Raw genomic sequence first — 20,270 nt, forward strand, 5'->3', positions numbered from 1 at the left:
GAAGAGGTTTTGCATCTGTTGAGYAGCTTTAAGCTTTATCAAGTAGCTTCATTTCCACTGAAGTTTCACTATTGGTGACTCTAGGAGAGATCTGGACACAACAGAGCTTTGATTCCCTGTGAGGTATCAAAGCTGGTCAGAAATAAATCAACAGGAAACTGGACTGGGTTATTTCCCTTGCTCATTGGGCTGCTTTTACTGAAGTTTAGGGAATGGTGGATCATGGCAGTTTGCCTAGTCAGAACGGGAGAAAAAAAAAAAATCAATTCTGGAGCTGAGTGAAAACCAGGTTTCTCTCACATAGTTCATATTGCCTCTAATATCTCAAAGTGCTTTATATTTAAGCTGTTTAAAAGTCTCATGAAAAAATGTTTAGAGTTCTTTGGGGTCAAAAAGAACAAGGATAACGGTGATTCATTTAAGTATCTTCTACCTGAAATTGAAATAGGCTTTTAAGAATCTTCCTCACTGAAGGCCATTGAGGAAATTAAGCTGTAAGAGGAGAGGTCCTCTCTTGGAGCACTGGTCAAAAGACAGGAAACAAATCAGTTCACCTAATGGGGAGGGTTCACCAGGGTTGCTCCACAGGTTCTCTGCTATTTACAGTCATAAGTGAACTGGCAAAGGGAAAGAGTAGCAACCTGACTGTTTGCTGCTCATACAGAATTATTCAAGGTAGTGAAAATGAGGGCAGACTAAAGAATTATACAAGATATGAAAAGACTGACGGGGTAATAAAATAGATGAAATTTAGTGTAGATAAATGTGAAGTGATGCATGTGGGGGGGAAAGCAGTCCTAGCTCCACATATAAAATTGGCTCTGAGCTGTCTGTGCCACTCAGTAGTGAGACCTTGGGTTATGATGGATAGTTCCATGAAAACATCAGCTTGTACTCAACAGGCTAAAAAGCAAATCAAATTTTAGGAATTATGAGGAAAGGACTAAAGAACAAAACAGAACAGATCTATATGGTGGCATAATGATGTTGTTTATCTGCACCTTGGAAACTGTAATTCTTATTGACTTGTCTCAACAAGGGCGTATCAGGCTTGGGAGGATGCAGAAGAGGGAAATGAGKGATACAAGGCCCTTTAGTGGGATGGGCTGGGTAGGCTGGAGTTACCTGGTGGGGGGGAGGGGGGAAGAGTTTGATGGAGGTCTATAAAATCATGAGTGGATGGAGGATGAATTTTCAGTTTCAGTGCAAGAGCTGAGAGCCACCGTGAAGCCTAGAGAAAATTGACCCAGAACAGTAGGAAGCATCTCTTCCATAAGTGAGTAGCACTGCCAAAGGATGCTCAGAGAGGTTTGTAGAGGTCTCGGGGAGATGGAGCAAGAACTCAAGTGCCTGTCGGCACAAATCACAAGCCCAGGAAATCTGAAAAACACTAGGAACTTGAAAGTGTTTCAAGTTAGAAATACCATGCATGTTTGCCCTCTATTTTCCCTCAGAGTTCCCATTTTTGTTMACTGGTAGAAACAGATGAGTAGGTTATGTCCTTTTCGTGCAATGTTCCTCACCCCTGAGATGCCTCTCTTGCTCTAAATTGTTGGTTTAAGTGGCTGCCCTAGTGTTTGAGGCTGGTTTGCTCCTTTCAAGCTCTTGTGATGCAATGATAAATGTGAAAGGCCTGTTTTGTAGAAATTGCCAATTCTGRTTTATGATTTTTACCATGTGCCCTGTTTATGAACTTAATCACTTTGAGCCTGAAAAGAATGAGGAGATGACAACTTTGAGGAATGCCTGAAATCCCCCAGTGACTTTGGCTAGTGATCTTAGGTTGCTCCCAAGTTTGGTTGATGCTCTCCATGCCTTTTTAGCACTGTCAATCCCCTATAAATAAAGACTAGGAAGGCCTGAGCTCTTTGGGTATTAGTGACCCTGTTTTTCCTGCTACCTATTTTATATACATTTTTGTTAATCATCTCCTAATCTTAATTAAGAGATTAGCATCTCTTATAAAGGAAACTGAGGTGCAAAGTAGAGCAACCAAGGGGAATGAGGAAAAACAAARGGCCAATCTTGACATACTTAGTTCCTGCATTGTGGGGGATTTTCCTTTAGCACAAGAATATTCTCACTACCCTAAACAGGGTAAGCAATAACAAAGGGAGTGTTGTGGAGAAAGCTGACCAATTATTTTCAGTCAGGATGTTCATTTATGATGTTACATGTGTAGGCCTATGCTATGTGGCTGTATTAGCACCTGTTTAAATATTTGTCTAGGACATTGGCTAATGTAACTCAGCAGTACCTTAGAATGCATCATGAACATGCATTTAAAAATAAATTTACTAGAATAACAGTAGTTTAATTGCAGCAATTGTGTTCAGGCAATGGATTGTGCTCGTTTTGGTGGCTGATGAACCTAGTTCAAAAAAGTGGCCTACTCCACCATCAATATCATATTAGTGTGCCTAAAATATCTTGTTAAAATACACTTGTTGCAGCAGTCTGTTATTGTATAGGACCAATTTGTYCATATTGGTTTTGCAGCTGTTTTGGGTGAATTTCTTGTGTCCTGGTGAACTGAGGTGGTGGAGTTACAGCTCACCTTGCTTTGCAGAGATGTTTGGTTGCTGGAAGTACTGCAGAATTCCTGTCTCTTATAAGAAGCTGTAAAGCAATAAAGTTTTCTGTTGCCTTCAGTTGCCAGCTGGGCTGGAGGTGTGTGCTTTGAGTCATTACCCTGCTACTGCACAGTGTTTATCAAAGATATTTATTCATTTTACTTGCTACTGTAGGGAATCCTTTGGATGCTTGCTTCTAATTTCTGTTGAGTTCTGGATGACAGATCAGTCTGATCTTGCAAAAAATTGAATCCTTTTTTTACTTACGCAGATACATCTGAAATATTTAGCACTGAGAATTTTTCTGCTACTGAAAGTAGTAGCTGAATTAGATTTCTGCTTTCCTTTATCTTTAGGAAAAAAAGTTGTAGTTCAATGACAATAGGTTTTGGTTTTTCAGGAAATATGCTAGGTTTACAATAAGATAAAAATTTCAGATTAAGACCAAATATCAGTATGAGTATTGGTTTTCATTCTAGCAGAAGTTATTCCTCATTCTTATCTGGGACTTTGCTGGGATTTTTTTTAGGGCATGGTAACTGGGACCAGCACGAACAGACTGAGCTCTGAAATGCAAAGTGCTTTCAGTGTTGTGTGGCACTGAGTTAGAGTTGCAACTATCCAAAATGATTCTTGTTCTGAGTTTGTTACAAATTCAATCTTATTCAGTTTTCTCATTTTGAATTTTTCATTTTACTTCATAGAAATATCACCATTATAATTTAGATAAAATCTCTGTGAGAATAGAACTACTGTTAAATTTTTTTCCCAAGGAAAATAGTGGTTTACCTAGTTTCTGCCTTGTGTTATCATTGTGTTTCACTGCACAACTTGTGCAATAACACTTTAATTTCTCACTTTGTTCTGCCTGCTGAGCAAGAACAAGATGGATATGTACACTCTGACCTCTTGATGAAGTAATTCTAAAATGTGGAGGGTGTCCTCAGTCAACTGTTTAACCAGCTAAGCCTCTGAAATTTTAAGCTTGCTGTCTCCTTTTGCGAGTCTGCTAGAAACACTCCTCCAAATTAAATTTTATGTTACTGATGGCRGAGTACAGATCTGATTTTTAGTTCTGTTTGTTTTGTGCCGTCATGTTTTGAAATGTGTTCAGATGCAAATCAATTGAAACTCAAGGTAGTCTTAATCCCTGTAAGAAGCTGGGATTTGCTATGTTCTTTAGATGATCCTGTTCAGCAACACACCCTGGCTACCAGACATGGAGGGGGTTTCTTGGGCCATTTCTCTTTGCTTGCAAAGCATATTCTTGCTTCAGAACTTAAAGTCATAAAGTTTTAGCTCCAGTCTTAGAAAGCTATGAGACAACAAATTCTTACTGATTTTCCACACTTCTGTAGCAATGAAATTAAGTGTATGACACTTATGCAGTACTGAAATATCCTGAAAGAGGGATCTGAAAGTGAAATATTAAGTCACTGAACCTCTTCCTTACATTACCTTTCTATTACACAATCCCTTAAGTAAAGAACAGCTAGCAGAAACACCCTGTACAAACAAATACTTCAAGATTTGGAAGTAGGACAGGAAGGTCTATAAGTAGGATAGCTTCTGTAATAAAATAGTGACTGGATGCCCAGTGCTTTTTACCTCTAAGAACTGGTAAATACCTCTAAGTGATAGGATCTTGCTTAGAAAATGGATTTATGAAACTGCTAATATTTCCTAGAGTATAAACCCAAGCTTGGTTCTCCTGTCACTTGAGTATTGCTGCATATCAGTGTGGGAGACGCTGGRGAACCTGCTTGTGCTGACCCTGTAGGAGATGGGCTGTAGGGCCTGTGTGTGGAGTTGTAGTCTCTGATTAATGGTCCTGCTGTGACATCTGTGCTGCTGCACACCTTCTGGTCCTGGATGCTTGTATTTAATGCTGCTTCTCCCTTCTATARGAGAAAAAGATGGAGATGATGTTTCTTAGTGCAAAAGCTATGGAGAGCAATGAGCTATTAGTTCAGTGGGGTTTTCCTCTGTGTGTGCCTGTGAAACAAGGACTGGCCGTAACCCCTTAGCGTGTACGGTCAGAGCTGCTGGCCCAGCAGCTGGGTGGCCGTGTGGACAAGCTGAACTTGGGTGTTGTGACACATCCTCATGCTCCCTGCACTAGCAACAAGACACTCCTAGCAAGTCTCATCATCATCTTACTTYAGGAGAATTTTCCCATAAAGGTGTATTTTAAAGCTTAAAAAGAAAGCAAACAAGCTCAGAGCTGCAGCTCAGGCGGCTGAACTTAAGTGCTTTGCYCTGCTCTTCTGAAATTCATTGCTATCTATTACAGAAGCTACAGCATGAGGCCGCAGGAAAGATAGTTTTGAAAATGATAGCTTTTAAAACCTCTGAAGATGCTCCTTTTGCGTTACTCTTGGCAGGGAACCGGTGTGAGAACTGATGTGGAGATAGTTCAGTGCTTTGACTGCCACCTACTGCTTGCTGCTTACACACCAGATGCACTGGTAAGCAGAGTGTTTTTGTCAAATTTGAGGAAAAACTGCSTATTGCACATGCCTCTTTGTTTACAAACTGCAGGCCACAGCTGAATTTCCAAGTGTTAAATGTTCATAGTGGTTTTCAGCCTCAATGTCCAATGCAGCAGATGCAGAGGAACTTGGTATGYTGAATGTCCTGTCCACAGTTGGTTTAAATCTAGGCAAGTTTTGCACTTGAATTTGAAACCCCACACATTTAAATGAAGGAGAGTATTTGATTTAGAGGACTCTTGAGATTTAAAATGACATTATGTGGTTTTTCATCATTTTTTAGCGTGCAGTACTTCGCTTTCACTTCAGCCAAGCATTAATTCCTGGGGAAGGGGACCAGGAAGGAGGTGCTGCCCAAATGCTCCCTGCTCCATGGAAGGTCCCAGASCTGCCTTGTGGACCAGGGGTCCTCCTGGAGCAGCTGCTCTTCAGTCTCATGTGGTGTCCGCACAGCCCCAAATCCTGGGAATGTGGCAGCACAGTTCAGACCATTTTTTGGCAGTATTTTTTTGGAAAAAAACTAATCAGGTCTTATTTCACTATCTTATGGACTGTCCAGAGCTATTGCTGTCATTTGTCCRTGCAGTATAGTAATTATAATAGAGGCTGCATGAAAACCCTTAGCATAATAAGTGRCAAATGAGGAGCAAACTGCATTGCTGTATTAGTATTTACTAATGATATCAAAATAGGAGATAAACACTTTTCACTTGAACYATGCCCTAAGATTTTAAAGGTGGCCACTATAAACTTTGTGAAATAAGCTTTTTTTGTGCAGTACTTTTTTCTGATAATAAGCATAGCTACCTCTTGTTTTTTTTCTTACAAGCAACCACTTTTATTCTTGAAGTGAGAGTTGGGAGATGTATTTAAATCCTATGGAAGTCTCTTGCCCTGTTCAAAAAGYCCAATGTTTGCCCTACCTCTATTTAAACAGATGAACTTCTACAGTGCTGGTGGAAAGCAAATGGATGTTAAGCTGCTACGGAAAGCTTAGCTTGAGTATTGTAGTCTATTCCWGAAGAAAAATCCATTTAATGCATGCAGAAGAATTAACTGTTAATGCGCCACCTATTAAGGCACAAGGGATTCCTTGTAGCACTTGTATCATCCAACCAGGTAACAGGAAAATAACTCAGATGATTTAGGAGACTGAATGAGGCAAATAATAACATAGACATCCAGTGAGCCATTTATAACTTACTGTGAGCTTAAACTTCCTTTAAATAGATTTCTCACAGAAAAAATGTCAAAAAAGCAACACCTTGGTAATAATTATGATCCATCTGTGGGCTTTTCAGGAACCAAAAAAATGCAAATAACATCTGTTGAATTTAGCTCAATGAGCAACTCAGCCAGCTGTATCCATAGCTTCAGGAAAGCACTGTCTTTTGGAAATCAGCTGGAAGTAAAAGTCCTCTTAAAATGAAGGGAAAACGTTTTCTGCTTAGGTAACATCAGTTTATCCATTAGAAATCTTCACCCCTCTAATGGGGTTAGTGACAGAACTTGGTGACCTTTAAAATTTAATTTGGACAAATAACACTTGCAGATTTCCTGTCTTACTAAATGCTGAAGATGATATAAAACATCTATGAAGCTGAAAAGTATTGTACCTAGCTAAGTAACTAGTAATGTAGCTGCTAATGCTTTTAAGAAGATGTAGGGACTGTACCCAGCACAAGTACACCAGCTTACAAGTATTTTGAATTTACCCCATTTTTATCTTAGGAAATTCAAGCAYATAATCTGAACAAGATACAGCTGATGAAGTTGTATTGAATAATCTTTGTAGTATCAAGCTGTTGATTTATTGCACCCAAAGCTGTGCTAGGCTCCTGTTGCAGGTAAAATGTGGTCTTTTTTTCCAAGCTTCCATTTAATTTTCCACATGACAATGCAAAGATGAAATGGGYGTCGTGGGGAGCCAAAAGAAGAGAAGAGGCTGCATTAGCAAGCTCTGGTGATCCAGCAGAGCCGGGCCCCAGGAGCAGTTTTGGGGTGAGCATGCTGCATTGCCCAAAAGCCTGGCCCTGTAGGCAGGACTGGTTTGACAGGGCAGGCTCAGGGGCAGCCCTGCTGAGGAACACATGGAGCTAGAGCTTTGCTGGGAGGATGGGTCCTGCTGCATCTCGCAGGCTGGCCTGGATGGGCAGTTCTGCCAGGGGGTTTGGGGCTGGCTGTTGGTGACCTGTGTGCTTCATTGCCARCCGGTGCCAATGGGTCCATTGCAGCTGAACCGCCGGGCAGGGGCATAATGGCAAAACTGACACTCGCTTCATATCTGTAGCCTTATTTACATTGACCCAGACAGAATCCATCACAGTATAAAGCGCTATTAATAACATGTTAATTGAACCACTGAATCCCACCAAACACAAAGGGCAGGCTGGTGCTTCAGTCACCTAAAGGGACGTTTGCTTGGAAGCTGAAGAAAAGTAATGGTTTTACTTAAAATATTGGTAAAGAACCAGAAAGGATAAAATTAAGTTGACCTTTTGATAGATGTCTGTTTATTGATTTAAATTCACCATTTTGTGAACAGCGTTGAAGAGGTCTGTTAGAATAGAAGCATGTATAATAACATGAGCTGAACAATTTTTATTTCTTTGTGTGTCATTATAGAGAGATTGAAGCAAGCTTCACCTAAGTGTAGTGATGCAAAAAAAATAATAGTACCCAGGCTGGATCTGCAAAAGCAGAGGAAAACAAGAGCTTTATATTAAAGTGCCTTCTAGGTAGCTGACATGACGCATCTAGTCAGACGTAAATAATGACAGACGGAAACTATCATGAGGTCTGTGAAGCATCAACATGCTGCCATCATTTTCTTTCTAACCTTGCCTTGCTAGCAGCTCTCAGACTTACAGGCTGAGAGATCATTTAAAAAGCAAATCCTAATGATGCTGCCCACTGTAACAACAGCCGGCGAGATTGGCATCAATTTAGCTCGGTTTAGAGACTCGGCCTCGCAGCCCTTGTGGGCTCCTGACACCCAAAATGTGCCCATGTCTCCTTCCTGGCTCCCTGTGGCTCCTGTGCATTTTGGAAATGCGGGTTCACCCGTATGGGCAAAGGGAGAGCAACATTTCTGCTTTTTCCTTTGTTTTTTGGTAGAGGAGCCCTTTGATTAGCTGCTTTGTTTATTGCCTATATTTGTGTACAGGATGCCTGGAATTACATATGCATTTTTTCTTATTACACTTGTGCTATGCATGCACAGGATATCAGAGTAACAACCCCGTGTCCCTGTAGCTTCAGCCGAGCAACGTTATGGTTCAGATAAACCCATCTGTACATGGCTGCCATAATCAATGTGGAATGGCAGAGCAATTTTACAGCTGCAACTCAAGAAAACAGAACAAACTCGCAACAGTTCTGGTTTCTCCAGCTCAACAGCCTGTTTGCCAAGGCAACCTACAATAAGTCGCACATTTTAAGCCACTGACTTCATTGCAAACCTCTGGGAAGCAAAGCTGCTATGCAATAACATAATGGCATTATTGCTTTGCAAATCAGCATGCGGCTTTGCTTGGGTGCTAGCGGGGCACAAGGGCTCGCAGACAGATGACAACGTGAAAAAAACAAGTAGATCGGACTGCTTGTTTCTGATTGTAAACATTATTTTCATATACTACAATTCCATTCTGTTTGGTAAGCCTGACCCTGRCCTGGGTAAGTGTACTTTCATTGTATGTAAATTAAAACAAGGCAAAAAGCCTCCCCAACCCTCCCCATCTGAAGGCTATTTACGCTTCACAGATCTTTCCAGTACTTTAAGCACAACTAAGCTGCTATTTCAGGTAAAGAAAATGCTATTTTTTTCCAAGGAAGCATTTTAAGGTTTCCCCCTGCATGCATCTGAATGCTCTAAATAGTAATACAGGAATCGTGACTCAAAGTAAATAGATGGCACTTAATTATGCTGGTGATGTCAGGTACTGTATAGGTTGATTTCCCAAGGCGTAAGTGAAAAATGTACTATTTGGTCTTAAATTTAGGCTTAATAAATAGCTAATTTAGGATCTTGTTCTATATGCAAGGATATAATCGCAAGGCATTCATTTTTAAAAGGTTTCATTTATTCTTGTGAGCTTAATTATTGCAAGGAAACTGTGAGCAATTTGTTTTTTACCAGTGTCTGATTTCTGAGAATGGTTATTAAATATTAAATGGATGCATAATTCAGGCAATTAAGAAAGTAATCACACAAAGTAATGTAATGGAAGTTAATTATTACTGCATAAGCAAATAGTTCATTAATGCTAGTAGTTGCTATGGCTGCATTCTTAATACATGCAGAACTGAAGCATGAATCCTCTGTGTATTCAGAGAGGTACTACAAGTATGGTACTGCAGAAGGAGTGCTCCTAATGAAAAGCACAGGCAAATAAGGTCAGATTGACCCCGGACTTGGACGAGTACCTTAGGATCATCATTACTTAGGAGTGTTTTATCAAAACCACGGCTGCTTTAGATGCTTATCTTTCTGTTTGTAATACAGTTCATGGTTTAAATCAGGGAAGAAGTTAGGGTATTTAGCTTGTTTATAGGGGGGGRAAAAAACCACCAATCCTGCTTCCCCTGTTAAAATTCTACTCAGTGGTGGTGTTCTTGTTAAAAGGCTGTAAAATCATTATATGTAACTTAAAAGGGTTGTACAATTTTTTCAGTACAAAAGTATAATAGCTGACAACCACCCTTGTTAGATTTTGTTCTTCAACTAGAGCAAAATCCAGCATTTCTTGCTAACCTTATTTCCTTAAAGTGTAACACCTTGTAGAGATTATTTTAGGTCAAAAAGACATTCCTGCAGTCATACTCTATATAATACAACTGCATCACAGTGTATTAACCTCAGAGCMATAAGGTTCAGTCAAAGATGGGAGYGTTCATGACCTAGGCATGATCAGTGCAAAGTAACTGAGTCTTGTTGCAGCCTTGGAAGGTGTGAGGAGATGGTGGGGCACTCAGGTCCCTCTGTTCTGGGGCTTGAGAGGAGCAGAATGGCCAGATCTGTGCTCATGTGCTGGGCAGCTGGTGGGTGAGGGCTGCTAGCTGTGGTAGTTAGTGTGACCCCCAGCTGCTGGTTCATGCTCTTAAATGAGTTGAACTAGGTAAAGGGAGACAGATCTTGTCTTCAGCTCTGCTCTGGGATTGTGAAAACTGGGAGTAGACTCCAAGTGGTGCTTGGCACTGCCTGGGATGTTGTCTGCATGCACCTGGGAACGTGGAGGTGCGCAACCTCGGTGTGTCCTGTGCAAGGAAAGGAGGCTGCGGGAGCCCGTTCTTGCTAGCTCAGCGTTTGCTGAAATYTCCAAAATGTTCCCGTACTCCCTGCACCCTGTGTGCTTGGATCTTGAGTCCTCCAGAGAGGCCAAGGAGGGAGAGGGAAAGCATCACGGTGGCGGCTCTTTATTGCACCCTGTCATCTTCCCAGGTGTTGGATCAATCAGTTTGAATAGTGATTTAATAAGTCTAGAAATACAACCCTCTCCAACTCCTATGATAGTTTGGGGGAGGAAAAGATTTGGGTTGAATATGCACATGTGCAAACACAATGACATTTCTTAATTTTAGGGCTACTGATTTCATGAAACTGTTTATTTTGAAAGTGCTAGTGCTCTTTCAGAATAGAAACAAATGTTGAAGTATGGGAAATTCCTGTGGGACAGAAATTGTGGGTTTTTTACCAGCTCTAATAACCACCAATGCAACAGCATGAGCAGTCAATCAAACAGGAATTGAGCCAACACAACCCCAGGAAAGTTCCTTTCATCCCTTCTTTATTTGCAAAGCAAACCCTTAGTCCTTTTGCAAGCCCTATTAAACGTTTGGCTTTTGCAGAGCGTCTGGGAAAGCAGGAGGTTCAGGCGCTTGGGAGTGAGTGTGAGGGAACAAGTACCAGACCCGCGCAGGCCTCGCAAACCACACCTTGCAAACGTGATGTGCAGGGCGCCGCGAGCAGGGCCTCCYGGCCAGGGTGGCATCTGGGGAGGTGGCAGCCTCTTGCCTTCACGCCAGCTCCTCCAGACTCCAGCTCCYGGTATCCTCTGTGCCCATGCGCCTGGCCAGAGGCCTTGTTTGGTGTGTAAGCTGCTGGGTTTAGCCCTGGCTTCGCACCCAGGGCGGGCTTAAGACAGTCCTATGTGGAGGGCAAAGCACCCAGTTGCTCGAAAGGATGAAAGAGGAAGGTAACTTTATGGGCAACTGTGACCAAGTGCTCATTTGAAGGACCTCAGGTCCAATTGAGGCAGTAAATAGGCAAACTCAGATATATGGTTCCTCATGGGCCACTGAATTCTTTGGCTGCTTCCCTTAACAGTGTCCAAGAAGTGCCCAATCACTATGATGTGGTATGCAGGCCTTTCTGCTCCGACCAGGAGGTGAAAACAAGGAGCAGGGGCTCAGCAATGACTGGCCTGGTCTGGTATTACCCATGTGGATAGTTGAATATCTACTTTACCTATATAGGGAGGTCGTCTTTGGAAGAAAATGTGGTTATTCTATACCTGGGGGAATATGCAAATTATACCAGTGACACCAAAAAGCAGAGATTGATATATCAACAAGTAAAGGGTAAAGATCTGATGAAAAGTATGATCTAAAATGGAAGAATACTTATACGTATACTTATATCGTATATATATATACTTATCGTATATATACTTATATCGTATACTTATAAAATGTTATGAATGCAAAACTTAAAACAATCTTTTGTAATAGATTTTTGTATGCTATGTTTTTTAATCAAGTAGCTGTGATTTCAGATGCTTAAGTTTCATTTCATGTGACACTAATTACAGAAACTTTCCTCAGAGCTTTCATTAACCACAATACTGATGTTAAGCATTTTTGTTAAAACAACTAGTTTTCCTGTTAACTAAAGTGACCATTAATTAAAATGACTCTAATTTTTAATTTAAATCTTGCTTTATTTTTAATAGTTTAACATAAATGCTTGGTTTTCATTTGACATTTATGTGCATCACAAATACATCTAAGGTCCAAAAGTCACCCTTCTGTTCATGTAGGAAATAATGGTTTAATTGCATGAGTTAGAATTGTATAGTTATCTTATCATATATTTATAGAATGTTTATCTCCCTCAGTAAGATATGAAGGTGTGCCCTCAGGACTGACATTATGTGGTGCAGAAGAGGAGCTTGCTAGGTCTTTCCAAATAGAGAGAAAATGTCTAGGCTCTAACAAAAGCTTGACCCTTGTGCATACATGGGGCTTTTCATTTTGTACCAATTGACAGTAACTCAGGATTATCTCTGCCTAGTAGTGTTTACCAATTTCCAAATATTCTTGTTAACTTCATCTGAGAAATGAAGTGTGGCACAGATGGTGTTTTTCAAAAGACCATAGAATTAATGGGTCTTTTAGAACGTTTAATTTTAACTTTAAACAGCATAATCAAATCAAAAACTTAGAAATAATTGGGCCAAGTTGGCTTATCTGACCACAGAATTCACTAACTAAAGTGAACAAAAATCTTGGAGTAAGTAAAATCCCCAGGAAAGATGGAAAAAATCAATTGACCTAAATGAAAGCAGTTTCCTTGTTAGTGGAGCTGCAATGAGGTAGTTTGCTGGTGATGGTCTCTGATTAGAGGCGTGCATGCTTATTCTTGTTGGTGTCACTTCCCTACGCGTTCAGTATTATACACCTAAGATTTAAATTGTAGATACAGAACTCCATGGTTCTCTTAGTTTCAACTAAGTTTAGACAAAGGTGAACTAGCATAAAAATTAGACGTGAATATTCATCTAATCCTTTGCCTTAGGTGAGAAGAAAAAAGATGTCACCTGTGGTAGTGTTTTTATGATATGATTTGCTGCTTCAATGACTATAATAATAAATTTGCAAGGTAACTCATTAACCTGCAAGCTGCCATTTGTCAGGGTCACTTGCAGAGGGCTGCAGCCAGTGCGTTTTGTCTCTGTCACCAAGAGTATTTGACATCACCATCACAGATGGCTTTAACACAGATGGAAAAAGTACCTCTCTGCTGCAGCAAGGAGGAGGTTTAACTAGAAAATAAAAATGAAAATGCAAAACTCAGTTTTCATCCACAGAAAAGAAAGCTGCAGTACCTGCAGGTACTTGAGTGACAAACTCAGTGAGTTGGTACATGTGCCCAGAAGCAGATTCCTACCTTCTCGTTTGGGAAGCTGTTCTCATGATCTGGCAAAATTGAAATTGAACATTCAAAGCAAAATGCACAATGAAAACATACCTGTCTACTTTGCCCAAGTTTGTTAATCATTAGGCTCAGGAAAAGCAGAACAAATTTAAATGCCCCAGGAGATGCCTGTGATGGGAACAGCTCCTAGTTCTAATTCCACTCATACAGGAAATGTCCCTTATTTTGCTTCCCAGCCCTGTCTTGGTGTGGCAAAAAAGACATGCAGCTTTTCAGTATCCTGGAGGCAGAATCTCTTGGGAAATATTTCAAATGTTTTTTCTTAACTAGTTCTAACAAGTTACTGTGAGGTGGCTGGCTTTGAGTGATTCTTCCTTGTTTCCCCAATAGTCTTGTTGATTTAACTCAGTATAGTCATACAATAAACATTTCAATAACCAGGTCAATACAGTATTCATAAATTCTTGCAGAGCAGCTCTACATCCATCATACAGTATAGTAGAGCTTGAACACTACAGTCTTATTCTATTTTTCATTTTCCTTAAGCATATGCACATACTTTCTCAAATCATACCCAGTGGTATTCATAGATTCTGGGAGACTGTCATGAAATGCAGAGAAAAAAGTGTACATATTTTAGACTTCTCTAACAGAAATAAGAAGTTGCAATTTTAAGTATTCAAGGTTTTGGATGGTGAAATTGTTTCTCTTTAGTCTTTGGCATTTAAGCCTATATGTAACATGTCTGGTTGTTGGCTCTCTGCAATAGACGTAGTGGTGTTTTCTATTGCCAGCTGCCTTGCAGTACGTGTATGCACAAGTGCTACACAACCACCAAGGAGAACTGAACTTGCTAGCTGGTTGTAGCCTGGGTAGCTGTGGGTTTCTGGAGGGGCTGTAAGGGTCTGTTTGCATTTGTGGGGTGGGAGGAGGAGCACAGCTGTAGGTACTGAGATACTCATCTTGTGCCTGAACTAGCTTTATAAACATTACCTCAACCTCATATTTCAAAATCTGGTAGTAGGAGTTAGTCTATGCTGCATAATCATCATATCACATATAGTATCTCTATTTTAAATAAACCTGAAATGTCTTAAATACCCTGTGGATAAATGAAGAGTAACCAGAAGCTTTTTTCTTTATTTCTTAGTGCCAACAATGGTACTGTACTACTAATTAGTACTGTAATATTAATACCCAAAATTAAGGTGCTTCTAATGCAGAGAAGCTTAGTCTTAAAAAAAAAAAAAGTAAAAGATAAGCAGTTGAAAAGCAGAGAATAACCTATTATGTTTTTAATAGCATTTGTTTTTTTACATCTGTTTCTCTTATGAAAGCCTCAGCAGTAAGCAACTGTTCTGGTGCAGCGTGGGAACTGCTGTGCTTGTCAAGGCAACTAGTCCTCTGTGGAACCAGCTTCCCAAGATCTTCTACTGAGTAGGTGATATTTAATATAAAGTAATTACAGGTGGAGAAATGGAACAAAGCTGGTGACCTTTCGGGGGGGGGGGGGGGGGAACCCTGCTTGGCAGTCACCTGCTTGCCCACCCTTTGCATGAAGTGATGTGGCCTTCTGCTGGGAACCTGTGGCATGCCCAGCTGATGCTGCCCTGCCAGGGAGTGCTATAAGGACACGCATAGCTGTGTGTCATGCTAGTATAGAATGTTTAAGTTCTTGCCTATTAGAATCTGAGGGTGGCTCATCGTGTATGTGCAAGTGATTGCACATACTGATTTTTCTAGTCAGTCACCAGCTCTCCTTGAAGGCTAAGAGGTGGTTTGTTGTGTAGGGATAGCTCTGTAATTTTCAAAGTTTGTTTTCTTGTTTCAGTACTCATTAGTGTATTAGTAGTTCATCCCAGGGTTTGCCCCTGAACTGGGGTCCTGATGGGATCATGGTTGCCAAAACTCCTTTAACAAAATGCTCTTGGGGAAATTCTGAGGAGCATGAGATCTGTGCACTTCGACTCTCTCCCTTTGTTTCCTTAAAAATATAAAAGTTGTGTCAGTGCATCTAATTCTAGTCTCTTACAAAACTAAAAATAAAGCACTGAAGGATTTTTTCCATTCTGCAGTCCCAGCCAGCATAAAAGCCCCCCTTTCTGGCATCACTTCCTTTCCCAAAACAGTTCAGCTTTGCGGCTGTGGCACCCAGCAGCCATGAAGTTACTTTAGGATTATTTCATACAAAGGAAAAAACTAGCTAAGTTAGCTGCTACATAATATTTTTATTAATATAACTAAGTAGTTGCCTAAAAGTTACTTGAGATTCCCTCTAATAGAAATTTGAATTGTAACTTTATAGCCTAAATAGGAAGCTAGATATGTAGCAAATACTTTAAAGAAAAGCTTCTATAAATGCTTTAGTAGAAAATTAACTTTTTGTGGGGATAAAGAGAGGGATTTTTCACTTAATGTATTATGGCATCTCTCTAAATTTTCGAGCTTGCTAAAATACATTGTGAAACATACACTGTCAGTCAAAATGATCTGTGAAGTTTGCATAAGCTTTGCAGAAATATTAAATATTTGTGCCTTGTACTGCCAAAACTTTTCTGTCAGGCTTTATTCTTTCAGCTGATTACTTTGGTATCCCTTGTTAGCACCGCACACTGTCAGCACTTGCTGATTCTAATACATGGGCTAATAAAACTGTACTTGTAGCTCTTATTGAGAGGTTCTGTTTATAGCTTGTTTATGTGCGGGTTATATGTAATTAACTTAGTCTTATTGCAGTTAATACAATATCATTGAATATTTCCTTCCTCAGTGTAGTACAATAGAGCTTTGTAACTTGATTGCAGAAGGCAAATTTAAGGGGAGACAGGAATGCTTCAGTTTTCACTGTGCATTTTTTTAAGCTATGCTAAAGCTGATGCCTTTTTCAAGTCAGACCTGTGAACAGGATATGTAGCATACAAAAAGCTGTGTGTCTGTTTATTGATGTTCAAAGACAAAGTTGATAGGATCAACTGAAGAAATCATGTACTGGGCACAGAAGGGCTAAGGATAAAGAATAAAGTTGCAAAAATAGCAAAGAATTTGTATATTCTGCATAGTCAGTTAACACTTCAGTTCAAACTTGCATGTTCTAGAGCAAATTTTTTTTTTTCAGCTTGTTGAGCTCAGATTGTAAATGAGACCACATGTTTGGTATTTTAATGTAGGCATGCTAGTTTAGTAAAAACACCACTCGTGAGGATGACCAACTAGTACATAGAGCTGTGGTTATTCCATCCATGTGAGTATGTCAGGAAATACTTGTACTTTCTCCTTGAAAGAGCATCCTGCCTGTCCTGTAATATAATTGTTTCACTTTAGTAGTCTCACAAAGTAGAGGAAAAAAAGTGTTAGGAAGCTTTTTCTCTTTGAAGAGCAAGTCTAAACAAGACTTGAACAAGACAAGGCATAGAATTCTAAGAGAAGCATGGTCACTAAAATATTTAGGAGTGAGTTCATATTTTCAATATCATCTTTAAGATATCTTCTAGTTAAAGAGAAGGTATGGATTGAAGGACTGCTGAAAAGATGGAGAAAATGGTAAGAAAAGTAGGCCTCCATGTAAACCGGTAGAAGACCTTGGGTAAATCTTGCAGATGAGAAATATAGGTGTCAACTGGGAGTCTGAAGAGCTAGTTAATAACACTTAGGAGAAAAATTATGACCCAGATCATAAGAGCAGCAGTAGATGAGATGGTCTGCAGGGCTGCGGTGAGGTAACGCAGTGCCTGTACCGTGCTGCGTGCCAGCAGAGATGTTATCCTCGAGCAGCGCCACACTGGCTCTTTGAACCGGTGTGAGGGAGTGGAAGTTTAATTTTTGCCTCAATGGCAAACACAGATGTTGACTGAAGTGCTGGTGATGTCCTTGCTGCTCTTGGCCTTAGTCCAGAGCCCAGTGAAATCAAAGGCAGATGATCCCTATCTCCTGATGCTTTGGTCAGATGCTGCAAAGAACTGGGAAGGAAGCAAGCACAGCGGCTGCAGCCAGCTCTGGAGTGCTCAAATTAATCCAAAAACCCCATAACCAAGGTGATATTAAGTTGTATGTTGCCATTGCTACTTAGGGATAATTATAAATCCCTGCGAAGACGAGAAGTGTGAAAGTCTCTACAGATGCTGTCTGGGACATTCCTAGGCAGGAGAGAGAACTTGGCGCCATTTTTATAGTTAGGCCTGTTAAGATTTAATAGATGGAAAGTTTCATTAGTGAACTGTGTTGCAATTAACTTGAAGGAGGTTCCAGCCTACTGTATGCAGTCCTTGCTCAGAGAAAGTTGTTTACATTTCCTTTTGCTAATAATTTATTGGCTTTTCAGCACTTGAATGTTAATGAATAGCAAGGGCCAGAATTTAACAGAAAAACAACACCACAACATGATTTTCTCATTACTCTAACAGACGATAGGGTCAACTGTATAATTTTTTTTATTTCTCAGTGAACATACCAGTTGCTACAACCTCCAGACAGGGTTGACCCAAGGGCAAAGGATAACATGAAAATGTAAATTTAAGGGAATAGTTTTCTCCTCAGTAACATCTGTAATAAGGATTAATGGGGTAGTGACCTGGTTTTCTTTGTCTTTTTGCCAGTATACCCTGAGGCCAAATACTGCTCGTCTTGCACAGCACTTTCATTGTAAAATAGATTAGGATTTAGGCCTTTTTGGTCTTGTGGGTGACCTGCCACAAGAGGTGAGGTGCACAATTCTTATCAGCCTTGGAGTTATTGCAAACTGCTTTTTATCCAAAGAGCAGAGAAGTTTCCCTGTTCCTCTTGAGAGGAATATGTGGTAGCGTGAAGCTGATTCATGTTCATAGTGACTGAAGATCATGTTCCCTGAACCCCTATGGGTCTCCTTAAAAAGAACTATATCAAAGGGAGTCTTCTCATTTTTATGGTTTTGAGGAAGCTCTGCCCTCGGAGACAGCATCGTCTTGCCAGACAGCAAGGATCTCTGCTGTAATGTCTGTAGGAATGTTTGTGAGATGGAGCCAAGGCTGTGCCCAGCTCCCACCAGCTCGGACATCCTCTTCTGGCTGGTCATGTTGAAGTGTTTGAAGGACACCTCCCTGATTTAAGAGGGTTTTCTTAAGAGTGTTTTCTGCTGACACTTTGGACCATAAAGTAAAGGCAAACTGCTCTGAAAACTCATTTTCACTGATCTAGGGCCACTTTCCTCATGTTTGTTGACTTTGGAAAATCTGAAGACAGCTATACAAGCATTCTGTTGTGCCAGCAAAATTGAGAAACATCTTAGGTACTTGGCCATGGAGTTAGAGACCTTAATGTGCTCCAAGTTAAGTGGTCCAGAGCCTACTAGCTGGGGGGTTTTGTTCTTTTGCTGTACAGATATTTGTTACTTTGAGATGTGCAGAGCTGACCAACTAATGCTACGAAGAGTTAGGGTTTGTTGTACTGTGAAGTGTAGTTGAAGCTCTCAAGCTTAAACATTTCTTATAGTTCACTGGGAAATCTGTGTACAGTGGCCAGTGTATGTGACTTGTTCTGGGCCTGATCCCATAATTTCTAAGTGAATGAACAAAAATAAGGAAGGCATTATACAATTTTATGCTAAATTAACCTTTCTGTAGAGTACTAAATATCCATCTCTGAAGATGCATCACAAAACCTAAGTATTTTGCTACTGCAGCGGTATTAGAAGTACTTTGTGCTTTACTAGAATGTAAAATTACTAACCAAAATGTCTTTTTTTAAAAAAAAAGGCAAGAGGAGTCATTCAAACAAGTTATTCTGTCTTTTAATTGAATTTCACTTATTGTCCTAATTAGAGCTAGTTTTAATAAACAGTTCTTGGGGGAAAGAAATATATATATATATAAAAAATCTGAATTTTTCTACAGGAAAATCTGTAGCCTTAACCTGATGAAAGTTTGTAGGGTCAAAGATGAAAATAGTTTTCCAAGTGGGCAGATCTTCTAGATAGACCACGTCTAAGCACTTGGGTGGAATGTAGAGGGTTAAATTGGAGCCCTAGTGTGAAAAGGACTAGCTCTGCCTTCACTTTCTCTTAAGCCAATTCTTGGGCTGCAGTCTGTTTCCAAATTCTGCATCCCCACCTTGGCTTTTTTTCTGTCAGTGCAACCTTTATCACATATCGAGCTGAAAAACTCACTGGATTCTGCTCTGCTTCTGTAGTGATCGTGCAGCAGGACTCATGGGAAGCAGGTGGACCAAGTGTCCTTCCTGGAGGAGTGTTGCTACCTGTCATGCTACAGGTGATCCCTTTTGTATTAGACTTCAGGAACTAGAGATCATGCAAGGGTCTGCTGTTACAGCCTAAGGGAGGGAATGCCCTTCAGTTGGAGTAGAGCCCACCGAGGTAGATGGTCCCACTCCAATGACTGATTTATGAGACCTGTAAGAAAAGTTAGAGATGGGTGCAAGAATCTCTCACATATCAGTTTACTGCCTCAGTCAGTCTCATTTGGAGATTCTTCTTTGCCTTTCACCTTTCTGTGGGGAAGAACTCTAATAGCTCATAGACTTGCTTGGGGAAGAACAGGAGAAAAGCAGAAATCTCTCAAAAAAAAAAAAAGTGGGAGGGGAAGTTGTAATTCAATGAGCTAGCAATGGATCAACTCTAATCACAGGATAACCTTCCTGCAATCCCTGTTTCCCACCCCTCTGCAAAATACTTTGTATTTGAGTACTCTAATCCTAGAAAGAATACTCTCAAATAGCTTGAAAGGAATGTCATGCAACCTTTATTAGTTTGTCACTACAACAGACTCCTCCAACTTGCTTTGATTTAGTGACATAACTCGTGGTTAAAAGCTTTAGGCAAGGCCACACACAGGCAAACAATGACTGGTGATTTGGATAATTAATAGGAATGGCAGAGCCCTGTCCCTTTACAAGAAGGTTAGCAATGATATGCAATTAACAATGAGCGGTAAAAGGTAAAATCATGTAGCTATATAGAAAAAGCAATATATAGAAATATAATATAGAATATATAGAAAAAGCAATAGACCAAGTTGCATAAAGCAATATAACAGTTGGCAAAAAAGCAGAGGGAGTGAGAGC

At 40.3% G+C, this 20,270-nt stretch overlaps 1 long non-coding RNA gene across 2 annotated transcripts in view; it reads left to right on the forward strand.

Moving 5' to 3' along the window:
* The window catches only part of LOC112958284, a 48,330-nt gene that overhangs the window by 17,194 nt on the left and 10,866 nt on the right, over positions 1-20,270 (forward strand). For both annotated transcript variants that reach the window (XR_003251397.1, XR_003251398.1), the window contains exons 2-3: positions 4,958-5,041; positions 14,558-14,657. This is a non-coding gene — a long non-coding RNA (uncharacterized LOC112958284). The remainder of the gene's footprint in view (positions 1-4,957; positions 5,042-14,557; positions 14,658-20,270) is intronic.

Source organism: Nothoprocta perdicaria, unplaced genomic scaffold (assembly GCF_003342845.1).
Source record: "Nothoprocta perdicaria isolate Ctin4 unplaced genomic scaffold, notPer1 scaffold_83, whole genome shotgun sequence".
In the NCBI taxonomy this organism is placed as follows: Eukaryota; Metazoa; Chordata; class Aves; order Tinamiformes; family Tinamidae; genus Nothoprocta; species Nothoprocta perdicaria.